Source organism: Panthera leo, chromosome B1 (assembly GCF_018350215.1).
Source record: "Panthera leo isolate Ple1 chromosome B1, P.leo_Ple1_pat1.1, whole genome shotgun sequence".
Classification (NCBI taxonomy): Eukaryota; Metazoa; Chordata; class Mammalia; order Carnivora; family Felidae; genus Panthera; species Panthera leo.
Window position 1 is genome coordinate 14,636,264 of NC_056682.1, and position 11,417 is coordinate 14,647,680.

Consider the following 11,417-nt stretch of genomic DNA (forward strand, 5'->3'; position numbering starts at 1 on the left):
AACTTGGAGAACTAGAACCACTGCAGAGGGGGAGGCTAGGGGTTTCTACCCTCCGTGGAGAGGGACCGGGCTGGCACTTACCCAGCACTCAACAAAGCTCAGTTATTGAGGAGAAGCTGTGGTGTGCAGGTAAGGAGACAGAATGGGCAGCAAGTGGAGTGGGTGGGAGGTTTTCCTCCCGTTTGACAGGAGACACTGGAGCATGTTGGGCGGCTGAAGGGAATGATCTAGTAGATAGCAACTGATGATGCAAGAGAGCAAGGGGTAATGTCAGAGTCCTTGAGACCAGGGGAGGCGATGGGGCTCGGAGCTCAAGGGGAGAGATGGGCGGAGCCAATGGGGTTTAGAGCCCAAGGGGGGAGGTGGTTAGAGCCATTGGGGCTTAAAACAACTCCTCCTCCCATCAGTGCAGCTAGCACCCTGGCTGCAGACGCATTCATGTCACTGCTTTTGCTGGATGTACTGAGTAGCCTCTTCGCACCCAGGCCCACCTCTCCCCTTGGGCTCTGAGCCCCAGTGGCTCTAACCACCTCTCCCCTTGGGCTCTGAGCCCCAATGGCTCTAACCACCTCTCCCCTTGGGCTCTGAGCCCCAGTGGCTCTAACCACCTCTCCCCTTGGGCTCTGAGCCCCAGTGGCTCTAACCACCTCTCCCCTTGGGCTCTGAGCCCCAGTGGCTCTAACCACCTCTCCCCTTGGGCTCTGAGCCCCAATGGCTCTAACCACCTCTCCCCTTCAGTGCAAGTAGTATTCCTCCAACCTGAAGAGAGGCATTTAAGCAGAGGCATTAATATGAGTTTTCATGGCAGAGAGGGGACATGGAACTTGGGATATGACTGAGGGGCCACTGGTAAGAGGATGGGCCAGGAAGTGGCAGCTTCAGGGTTTCACGACAGCATGTGGACTCGGTGTCTGTGGAATGGGAGAGCAGAGAAAGGGAAAGGGGAACACCGGAAGAGAGCGGGTTCTTACTCTTCTGTAGTCTTACTTGGGCTGTAAAAAAAAAAAAAAAAGCGTCGTGCTCCAAAGAAGACGTCCAGATGGCCCACAGGTACGCCAAAAGGTGCTCAACATCACTAATTATCAGGGAAATGCAAGTTAAAGCCACGAGGAGATAGCACCTCCCCTATGTTAGCATGGTTATTATCAAGAAGACGAGAGAGAAGAGTCATCAGGGACGTGGAGAAGAGCGCCCAGACCCACCTTGGGCGCTGTTGGTGAGAATGGAAATTGGTGGGGCTGCTCTGGAAAACCGTACAATGAAACATGAAAAATGAAAAATTACAACTACCACGGGATCCAGCACTCTCACCTCCGGGTATCCATCCAAAGGAAATTAAAACAAGATCTCAAAAATAGGATCCCTGCACTCCCACGTCTACTGTAGCCATCTTCACAATAGCCAAGCTCTGCAAACCACGTAAGCGTCTGTCGGTGGCTGAGCAGATAAGGAAAATGGTGTCATTATTCAGCCGTGGGAAGGAGGGAGGTCCTGCCATTTGCGACAACATGGATGGCTATTGAGGACATTACGCGTAGTGAGATAAGCCAGACAGAGAAAAACAAATACTGTACGATATTATTTACATGTGGAGTCTAAAAAAAGCCAAGCTTGTAGACACGGAGAGTAGAACAGTACTTACCAGGGGCAGCGTGGGGACGCGGGGAGATACACACAAACTTGCAACTAGAAAATGACGACGTTTTAGAAATCTTTTTTTTTTTTTTAATGTTTTTATTTATTTTTGAAGGAGAGAGAGACAGAGCATGAGCCAGGGAGGAGCAGAGAGAGAGGGAGACACAGAATTCGAAGCAGGCTCCAGGCTCTGAGCCGCCAGCACAGAGCCTGACGCGGGGCTCGAACTCACGGACCGTGAGATCGTGACCTGAGCCGAAGTCCGACGCTCAACCGACTGAGCCACCCAGGCGCCCCTCAAGTCAACACTTTAAAACCTACGCACTAGGTCAATGATATCTCAGTAAAAAAATTTTAAAGCTCTAGTAATCTTTTAAAAAGAAAAAAAAAAAAAAAAAGTAGAGTACGCACCAGAGAGCAAAGTAAAGAAGCTGTTCGGGGAGCTGCCTTGGCCCGTTGGCCTGAGGAAGAGGGGCGGGAGTCCGTGGGGCCAGATGCCGACACAGGTTCTCACACAAAGTGCTCACTTTGCAGCCCTCGGCCCATGGTCTACGTGGAGATGCCTGACAGGTCTTTCCTACGAAAACCCTGTCACTCAGCATTTCTTTCAATACTAAATAAAATCACTGAATATGGAAAAGGGGAAAATCGTGTAAGGGTTAAGTGTAGGAAGATTGAGGAAGAAATTTGAAACTGATCGTCAGTCGCTCCAGAAGGACATTCTCCTTCTGCTTGAAGAATCACAAGGTGGGGGTCAAATTGGAGTATTTTTTTTTTTGTTGTTTTTAAGGACTGACTCAACACAGTAGTAAGTCGAATTCCTGCCATACAGCATGGTGTGTTAGAGTGACTCACAGGGACAGCTCAGGTGCCAAAACAAACGGGTTCTGCAGCTTACATTAAAAAAAAAAAAAAAAGGAGGTTTGAAGAAAATGCATGATTCTGCTCTAAATGAGAAGAGAACTAAAATGTTAAAGCAAAAATCCACATGCTGCCAATAAAATCTGTAGAATTGGGTCCTTGCAGTCTCTCAAAGTGAACTCTGGAGGGTTCTGTGAGATGGCTTGGGGTCAGGGATAAAGCGTCCTTGACGCTCTCTGGCTGGCTGACTTTTAGAATTCACCCCCCTCTGACTTCCCGCCATCTTTGGTCCCATCTAACGACTGTTCTGGTTAAATCCAAGATCATTTGATGGGATCCTACTGAAACCCTCACAAATGTTCGAGGCAAGTGGCAAATTAGAATTTAGAAAAGGAGTTCTCAGTTGTCTCAGAAATAGAACACACAGTACCTTTTATACCTCGGCCAAGTGCATAAACACACCGGTTCTAACAAACAAGCTGAAAATGTTTCACAGAATGGTGTCTACTCTAGAATTTATATTGTATTCGGATCTTTTTTTATTCTACTCTGTTCATTTTTTTATAAAATGCTGCTAAAAGCCCACTAAATTGAATTTACATCCGCTAACAGGTTATGCACCAGTATGAACAACACAGGTTTAGGAAATGCATTTTTCTCTATTTTAGTTACTTAGAGTGGAATGACAGATAGCTAAGATTACAAACTAAAAAAAGCTAAAAAGCACCTGATGTTGACACTCAGGGACATCGGATTTAAAGAACAGAGGGGACAAGGATATTTATTTACAAAAACAGCGGGGCACCTGGGTGGCTCAGTCAGTTGAGTGTCTGACTTCGGCTCGGCTCACGAACTCCGCAGTTGGAGAGTCCGAGCCCCACGTTGGGCTCGCTGCTGTCAGTGCAAAGCCCGCTTCAGATCCTCTGCGCCCCTCTCTCTGCTCCTCTCTCTCTCTTAAAAATAAATAAACGTTAAAAAAATTAAAAAAAAAACCAACGATCCAGTAGCTAGCACTTACTTCCTGCTCTGTCCCCATTGCACCATCAGGCTCTTGGCGGACACTTTCTCTCATTTTCCCAACAACCTGGCAATTCAAGGTACTATTATTCTTGTCCAGGGAAGAGCCCCGGTCTCCTTATCGCTGAAGTCGAGGCCGGGAGAGGTCACTTCCTTCCATTCACACACATGGCGCGGAAGGCTGATTCCGGGACGGGTGCTCTTGTCACAGCCCCTGACTGACCCCGGATCTTCCCTGGTGCCTTTCAGTCGGGGCGCGCCCGAAGATACCGATGCCGGTCAGGGGCAAGTAAGAGTACAGGCCGCTATCCGTGCACATGGATCGTCGTGCACACAGACAGGTGTGGAAGAGGGAACGATTTCTCGAAGTGGAATTTCTGGGCCAAAGGCTTTGGTGATTGTGACAGATGTTGCTGGGTTGTCTTTCATGAAGGTTGTATTGATTTACTCAGAGAGCTTTGGAAGAGAGAACCTGTCCCTCACGCCTTTGAAAATGGTGTTACCAGACTTTTCAGTCTTTGCCAACCTCATAGAAGAAAAAGAGAATCTCACTGAAGTTTTGATAGCTCTTGTTCTAAGAGTTCACATCATTTCCCCAGTCGTTGATATCGCCTTTCCTCAAACTGTCACTTTCTGGGGCACCTGGGTGGCTCAGTCAGTTGAGCATCTGACTTTGGTTCAGGTCATGACTTCATGGTTCATGAGTTCAAGCCCCACATAGGGCTCACTGTTGTTTCAGCACAGAGCTCGATTTCAGATCCTCTGTCTCCCTCTGTCTCTGCCCCTCTCCCACTTGTACTTTCTCTCTCTCTCTCTCAAAAATGAAAATAAACATTAAAACACCTGTCACAGGGGCGCCTGGGTTGAGCGTCTGACTTCGGCTCAGGTCAGGATCTCCCAGTTTGTGAGTTCGAGCCCTGCGTTGGGCTCTCTGATGACAGCTCGGAACCTGGAGCCTGTTTCGGATTCTGTGTCTCCCTCTCTCTCTGCCCTCCCCCACTTGTACTCTCTCTAAAAAAAACAAAACAAAACAAAAAACAACAAAAAAAAAACCTGTCACATTCTTTGCTTCTTTTTCTATTATGTTTCTTCTTGATAACTTCTAAGAACTTTAGATACACATATATGCATATTGAAAGCAATTTTTCTTTCAAAAATAAATGTTTCTTTCAAAAGAAAGATAAAGTCAGTTATCTTCCTTATGGGAATTTTTCTATGTAGAATGTTTTCACTTTTACTTAGCATTTTCTTATGGCTTTAGATTTTTGTGTCTTATTTACAAAAGGCCATCTCATTCTGAAATGACGCATTTAAGAATCTTCAACCTGTTCTTTTTTCTTGATGTATCTAGAAGTTACTGAGATGTGAAATGTGAGATAGAAATGCTTTTCCCAGGGCATCTGGGTGGCTCAATCGGTTGGGTGTCCAACTTTGGCTCAGGTCATGATCTCACAGCTCATGAGTTCGAGCCCCACATCGGGCTTTGTGCTGACAGCTCAGAGCCTAGAGCCTGCTTCAGATTCTGTGTCTCCCTCTCTCTCTGTCCCTCCCCTGCTTGTGCTCTATCAAAAATAAATAAACATTAAAAAAAATTTTTTTTAAATGCTTTCCCATGGGGTGCCTGGGTGGCTCAGTCAGTTAAGTGTCCGACTTCAGCTCAGGTCATGATCTCACGGTTCGTGGGTTCGAGCCTCCCATCGGGCTGTGTGCCAACAGCTCAGAGACTGGAGCCTGCTTCAGATTCTGTGTCTCCCTCTCTCTCTGCCTCTCCCCTGCTCATGCTCTGTCTCTCTCTCTCTCTTTCAAAAATAAATACACATTTAAAAAAAGAAGAAGAAATGCTTTTCCCTTTCTTCCCCGTAGGTGGCTGTCTAGTTGTCCTAATGCCATCTATTGGAGAAATTATATTTTCTACAGACCTATCATACATTCAGTTCTTCTATGTGTGTAGGTCTATTTCTGGAGTCTGCTTCATGTCACTGACAGGAGCAGATGCCGCCTCCTTACTGATTTATTTCCTGTTGCTTGAAAGATGCTTAACTGGTAGAACTAATCTCACTTTATTACCCTTCTTTTTCAATGTACCTTCTGGCCGTTCTTGTATGCTTGGTTTTCCGTAAGGACCTCAAAATAAGTTTGTTTCTTTCTTTAAAAAAGTCCAGTTGCAATATCACTGGGATCACCTGAAATTTATAGAATAATTTTAAAAGAATTAATATCTCTATCAATTTTATTGATCGATGGGTTGATTGCAATTGCTCAGCCCAAAAACTTAAGAGGGGTCATTTTTGATGCACGTCTGTCTCTCCCACAGCCTTCATCCCATCCAACAGCAAATCCTGGCAGTGGTTCCTTCAATATATATCCAGGAACTGACCACTGCTCACACACTTCCTGCCAGTTCATGCTGTCACCATTTTCCACCCACACTTCCGCCATAGTTTCCGAACCGGTCTCCCTGCCTTCCTTCCATCTCTTTTCAACCCAGAAGCCAGAACAAACCGTTCAAACCTAAGTCAGATCGCCCCACTCCTCTGTTCAAAACTCTCTGTGCAGCAGTGGAATACTACTTACCCACGAAAAAGGAAATCCCGTCATTTGTGACAACATGGATTGACCCGGACGGAGGACGTTCCATGAAGTGGGAGAAGTCAGACAGAGAAAAGCAAGGAGTGTGTGATCTCACTTGGAGGTGGAACCTAAAAGAGCCGACCTCACGGAAACAGAAAGTAGACTGGTGGTTACGGGGGTGGGGGTGGGGATGTGGGGGTGCTGGTCAGAGGGTACAAACTTCCAGCTAGAAGATGAGCGGGTTCCGGGGACCTGAGGTCCAGCATGGCGACTATGGTTAATAATACCGTATTAAATACTTGAAAGTTGCTGAGAGCGTAGATCCTGAATGTTCTCACCCCACACACAAAGATAATTATGTGTGTTGGTGGGGGTGTTGACTGGTCGTACTGTGGTTATCATTTTGCACCAGGTTAAGTGTATTACATCATCATGTTGTACACTTAAAACTTCCGCAATGTTACGTGTCAATTATATCTCAATAAAGCTGGGGGGGGGGAGGGGAAGACCCCTCTGGAAGCTTTTTGCCTCACTCAAAGCAAAAAAACAAACAAACAAAAAAAAACAAAAACAAAACCAGACTTGGAGCACAGATCTGCAGGTGAATGAGTTCACCACGTGATTATTAGAGGGAAAGAGTCCCAGGCACAGCCAAGAGCCGGAGCAAAGGCCCTAAGGCAGGAACGTGGTGGAGAGTCTTGGAGCTGAGGTTACAACAGCAGCAGGTCACGGACCAGGGTCTTGTGGGCCAGTTTAAGTCACAAATCATTGAAAGCAGGTACTTACGTGGGGTGGGAACTGGGGTTGCGGGGGTGCGGCAGGGAAAGTTGACTTTTACATTAAACGCCTTGTGGAACAATTTGACTTCTCAAAATATGCGTGTGACATTGATAAAAATAAAAAAAAAATTAATAAAGGATTTTAAAACACTGACATACAACAGAAAAATATAGAAACGAAGGGAAAATCGTAACAGATGGCATTTGCCAGCACGTGGTGGGAGTTGAGCTTTTCTGTTAGCAGATGGATGGACATTCTTGTAGCCAAACTCCACAATTTCTCAGTCATCATGATTTTAAATAACACCCATCGATTTACATTTTTATCTTTGAGCAGCCCCTGCAAGGTAAGGAATATTTAGTTAGTGTATTCAGCACTTAGCAAGTGACATGTCAAACCGGCAAATTCTCTAGATTTTGTGATCTTCAGAGATACAGAAACAAAGGAGAGAAAGGTTTCAACCGTTTTTAATTTCTTTCACTTTCGTGTTAAAAAAATCATATTATTGGGTAGAGTTTGAAACAGGTGTGATTTCTTAAAAATGTTTTTAATGTTTATTTTTGAGAGACAGAGACAGAGTGTGAGTGGGGGAGGGGCAGAGAGAGAGAGAGAGAAAGACACAGAATCTGAAGAGGATCCAGGCTCTGAGCCGTCAGCACAGAGCCCGACGCGGGGCTTGAACTCACGGACCGCGAGATCGTGACCTGAGCCGAAGTCAGACACTTAACTGACTGAGCCACCCAGGCGTCCCAAAAATCCCAGGTATGATTTTTAAGGATACAAAACAGATGGTGAAAAGAACATAGGAGCTGATAAAGTGACACCTGAGGGACTGACATTTCCCAGGGTCCGGGGTCCAAACCTAGTGTGTTCCTTCACAAACAAGGTGGGTAGTAAGTGACTCAGGACACCCATTGCCCTGTGGAAAAGCCCGGAGCCTCACCTCGCACCCCGGGCAGGAGACATGCAGTGCGGGAGCTCACGGGAGCGCGTGGTCAGACTTTTCCTGCAATTGCACACGTTAAATCTCCTCACCTTTCTGTACTCCAAAAACTGTCATCATATGAGAATTTTCAAGGTTAATTTCTAGCCACTTAATAAGAAAAAAAAATGTTTTCATTTGTGTTTTTGTCCTTGTGAAGTTTCCATTATATATACATATATGTATTTTTTAATTAAAATATTTTTAATGTTTTATTTATTTTTGAGAGAGAGAGAGAGAGAAAGCGAGCACACAAGTCGGGGAGGGACCGAGAGAGAGAGGCAGAATCTGAAGCAGGTTCTAGATCATGGCGCGGGGCTTGAACCCACGAACTGTGGGATCATGACCTGAGCTGAAGTTAGACGCTTAACTGACTGAGCCACCCAGGTGCCCCTATATGTATATATTTTAAACTTTACCTATTTATTTTGAGAGACAGGGAGGGAGTGGAGGAGGGGCAGAGAGAGAGAATCCCAGGCAGGCTCTGTTCTGTCAGAACAGAGCTGGATGCGGGACTTGAACTCACCAACTGTGACTTCATGACCTGAGCGGAAACCAAGAGTCAGATGCTTAACTGACTGAGGCCCCCAGGCACCCCAGAAGTTTCCTTTTATAAATTGCATTCTCCTTAATTAGCAAAAGGACAAAACTAGATACAGAGATTGCTTATTACTTAAAATACCAAGAATAGTGTCCCAACAGGCCAAATCTTTGTGGAAGCCACAGAAAATGATAGCTCCAGAAGGCCGCAGAGAGGTACACAAGGTTACTTAGAACTTCTCAAGTGCCAGCAGCAACAACAGGGGAAAATGGGCGCTGGGGGAGGTGGGGAGGGAGATGTTTCCTGTCTGTGTTATCACCACCATCAGCCTATTACAACAATTTATTTTATTTTTAAAAATTTTTTAAATGTTTATTTATTTATTTTTGAGACAGAAGGAGAGAGACGGGGCGCCTGGGTGGCTCAGTCGGTTAAGTATTCGACTTCGGCTCAGGTCAAGATCTCATGGTCCGTGAGTTTGAGCCCCACGTCGGGCTCTGTGCAGACAGCTCGGAGCCTGAAGCCTGCATCGGATTCTGTGTCTCCCTCTCTCTCTGCCCCTCCCCTACTCACGCTCTGTCTCTGTCTCTCAAAAAATGACTAAATGTTAAAACAAAAAAATTTTTAAAAAGAAAAAAAAAAAAAGAAAGAGAGAGAGAGGCAGAGAGAGGGAGACAGAGAATCCCAAGCAGGCTCTGCACTGTCAGCACAGAACCGGATGTGGGGCTCGAACTCACAAACCATGAGATCATGACCTGAGCCAAAACTAAGAGTTGGACACTCAACCGGCTGAGCCACCCAAGCGCCCCTACAACAATCTGTTTTAGAGACTAGATTTAGACGGGAAACCCAGGAAGAAAATGATTATTCCTCTAGAAATGGTGGGAAACTTAGAACTAATTTCCTTATGTTTGGTTATCAGTGAGAAATGAAAGCCGTTATTTACCCCCGATTCAGGCACTCGCTCTTACAGGTGCTCTTCAGCTCCTCATGCAAGTTCTTCAGCTCAAAAGTTGTCATGTCACCATCGTGCTGAGCCAGCTTCGCGGACAGTGTGGAATTACTAGGCGGTACCTCTGAAAATAACGCCACATTGCGTGTCAGCTAGACTCGAGTTTAAAAAACAAGTATTGAAAAGTTTTCAACAAGATTTCTGAATGAGAAAGAAAGAAAGAAAGAAAGAAAGAACGAAAGAAAAGAAAAGAAAGAAAAGAAAGAGAAAGAAAGAGAAAGAAAGAAAAGAAAGAAAGAAAGAAAAGAAAGAAAAGAAAGAAAGAAAGAAAAAGAAAGAAAGAAAGAAAGAAAGATGGAAGCATTAAGCCTATAAAAGACTGGGCCCTAGAACTCCCGACAGGGCAGCTCCTGGAATGGTCCCAGGGCTGGAGGGACTGGTGTGCACCATAGTAAATGTATTTTTGAATCTGAAACTGATTTTAGGTTTTTAAAAAATTTGCTAACATTATAGGCAAGTCCTGCATACTTCTCCCCCAGTTTGCTGTATGGTTAGCATCTTACTTTATTATTTGCTTACTTAATTATAAATCTTCATATAAAATCTGTCCCATATTTTGTATGCGCTGATCAGTGACTTTCATACTTTTTTTTTTGCCATGACTCACTTTAAGAAATACATTTTACCTGGTACTCACACATATATACCCCAAACCCAAACAACTGTCACACTCACTCAAATACCCTTGTGTGTGTGTATATACATATATGTATATAGAAATATACATATATGTACATATATGTGGAATAGAAGAGAATGCAACAGAAAATACCAGTGTGTGTGTGTACATATATACATATGTGTACACATATATGTATATATGTACACACACACACACACACACACACACACACACACACACACACACATACACTGGTATTTTCTGTTGCATTCTCTTCTCTTCTATTCCATTAGGAAAATGGCGGGTAAAGACCCTCAATCAGTTTCTTCAGTAAATGGATTGCAAACTGCAGTTTGAAAAATACCTTAGGTCACAAAATTCCTTACTATTTTGTCACCTAATTGGAAACACTGAAATTTAGAGTTATGCATTACCAAGTAATCCCTACCAGATAATGCCTCTTTTCTGTTTTTACTCTGTGGAATATCTGATGACAAAACAAATCTGTTTTTACACTGCTTGATTTTTAAATTTATTATTATTATTGTTGTTGTTGTTGTTGTCGTTGTTGTTAATTTTTAAGCAGGCTTCCTGTCCAGCCCAGAGCTTAATGTGGGGCTCGAACTCATGACCCCAATGATGTGGAGACAGATTCTAATGTTACGATCAAAACGAGACAAAACCCAACAACGCAACTGAGTACCGCTTTTGTTCCAAAGGATATTTATACTTCACATTTGCCGAAGCGCACTTTGCAAGCAGTACTAGTCTTCATCTGTAACTTTAATTCTGTTTTCACTTTCCGAGAAGCTCTATTTGGCTCTTTTTCAAATCTGTTTGACGAGCCTTAATAGTTTCTCAATCCTGATTTAATTCCTCTTAACATGTAAGAGTCTCTGTCTGATCAATACGTCCTCGAAGTCCTCATTCCCTCAAATTCCCTGCTGTCACAACATCCTGTTTCCGGGTACTGTGGCTTCTGACTACGCCTGTACATTTCAAGCACTCTAGGTGTGCAGCTTCTTCAGAGGTCTCTGGACGGTGGGTTCTTTCAGGGCCGATCTGTGGTCATTTCTACCAGTTGCCCAGAGGCTCTACCCCATTGGTAACACTTTTTCCTTTTATTTCTAATGTTTATTTATTTTTGAAAGAGAGAGAGCGAGTGGGGGAGGGACAGAGAGACAGGGAAACACAGAATCCGAAGCAGGCCCCAGGCTCCCAGCTGTCAGCACAGAGCCCGACGCGGGGCTCGAACCCACGTACCCCAAGATCGTGACCTGAACCGAACTCGGACGCCTAACCAACTGAGGCACCCAGGCACCACTAATTCTGCTTTAAGATTTTATTTTTTTAAGCAATCGCTTCACCCAACATGGGGCTCAAACTCACAACCTCA

The 11,417-nt window shown here is 44.7% G+C and overlaps 1 protein-coding gene across 3 annotated transcripts in view; it reads left to right on the forward strand.

Moving 5' to 3' along the window:
• The window catches only part of ING2 (inhibitor of growth family member 2), a 98,204-nt gene that overhangs the window by 85,848 nt on the left and 939 nt on the right, over window positions 1-11,417 (forward strand). Inside the window, exon 3 of one of the 3 annotated variants that reach the window (XR_006201433.1) lies at window positions 9,361-9,534. The exons of the other annotated variants lie outside the window; for them this stretch is intronic. The gene's annotated coding sequence lies outside the window, so the exon portion shown is untranslated. Of the gene's footprint in view, window positions 1-9,360; window positions 9,535-11,417 lie in introns of those variants that run through there. 3 annotated transcript variants of the gene reach the window in all.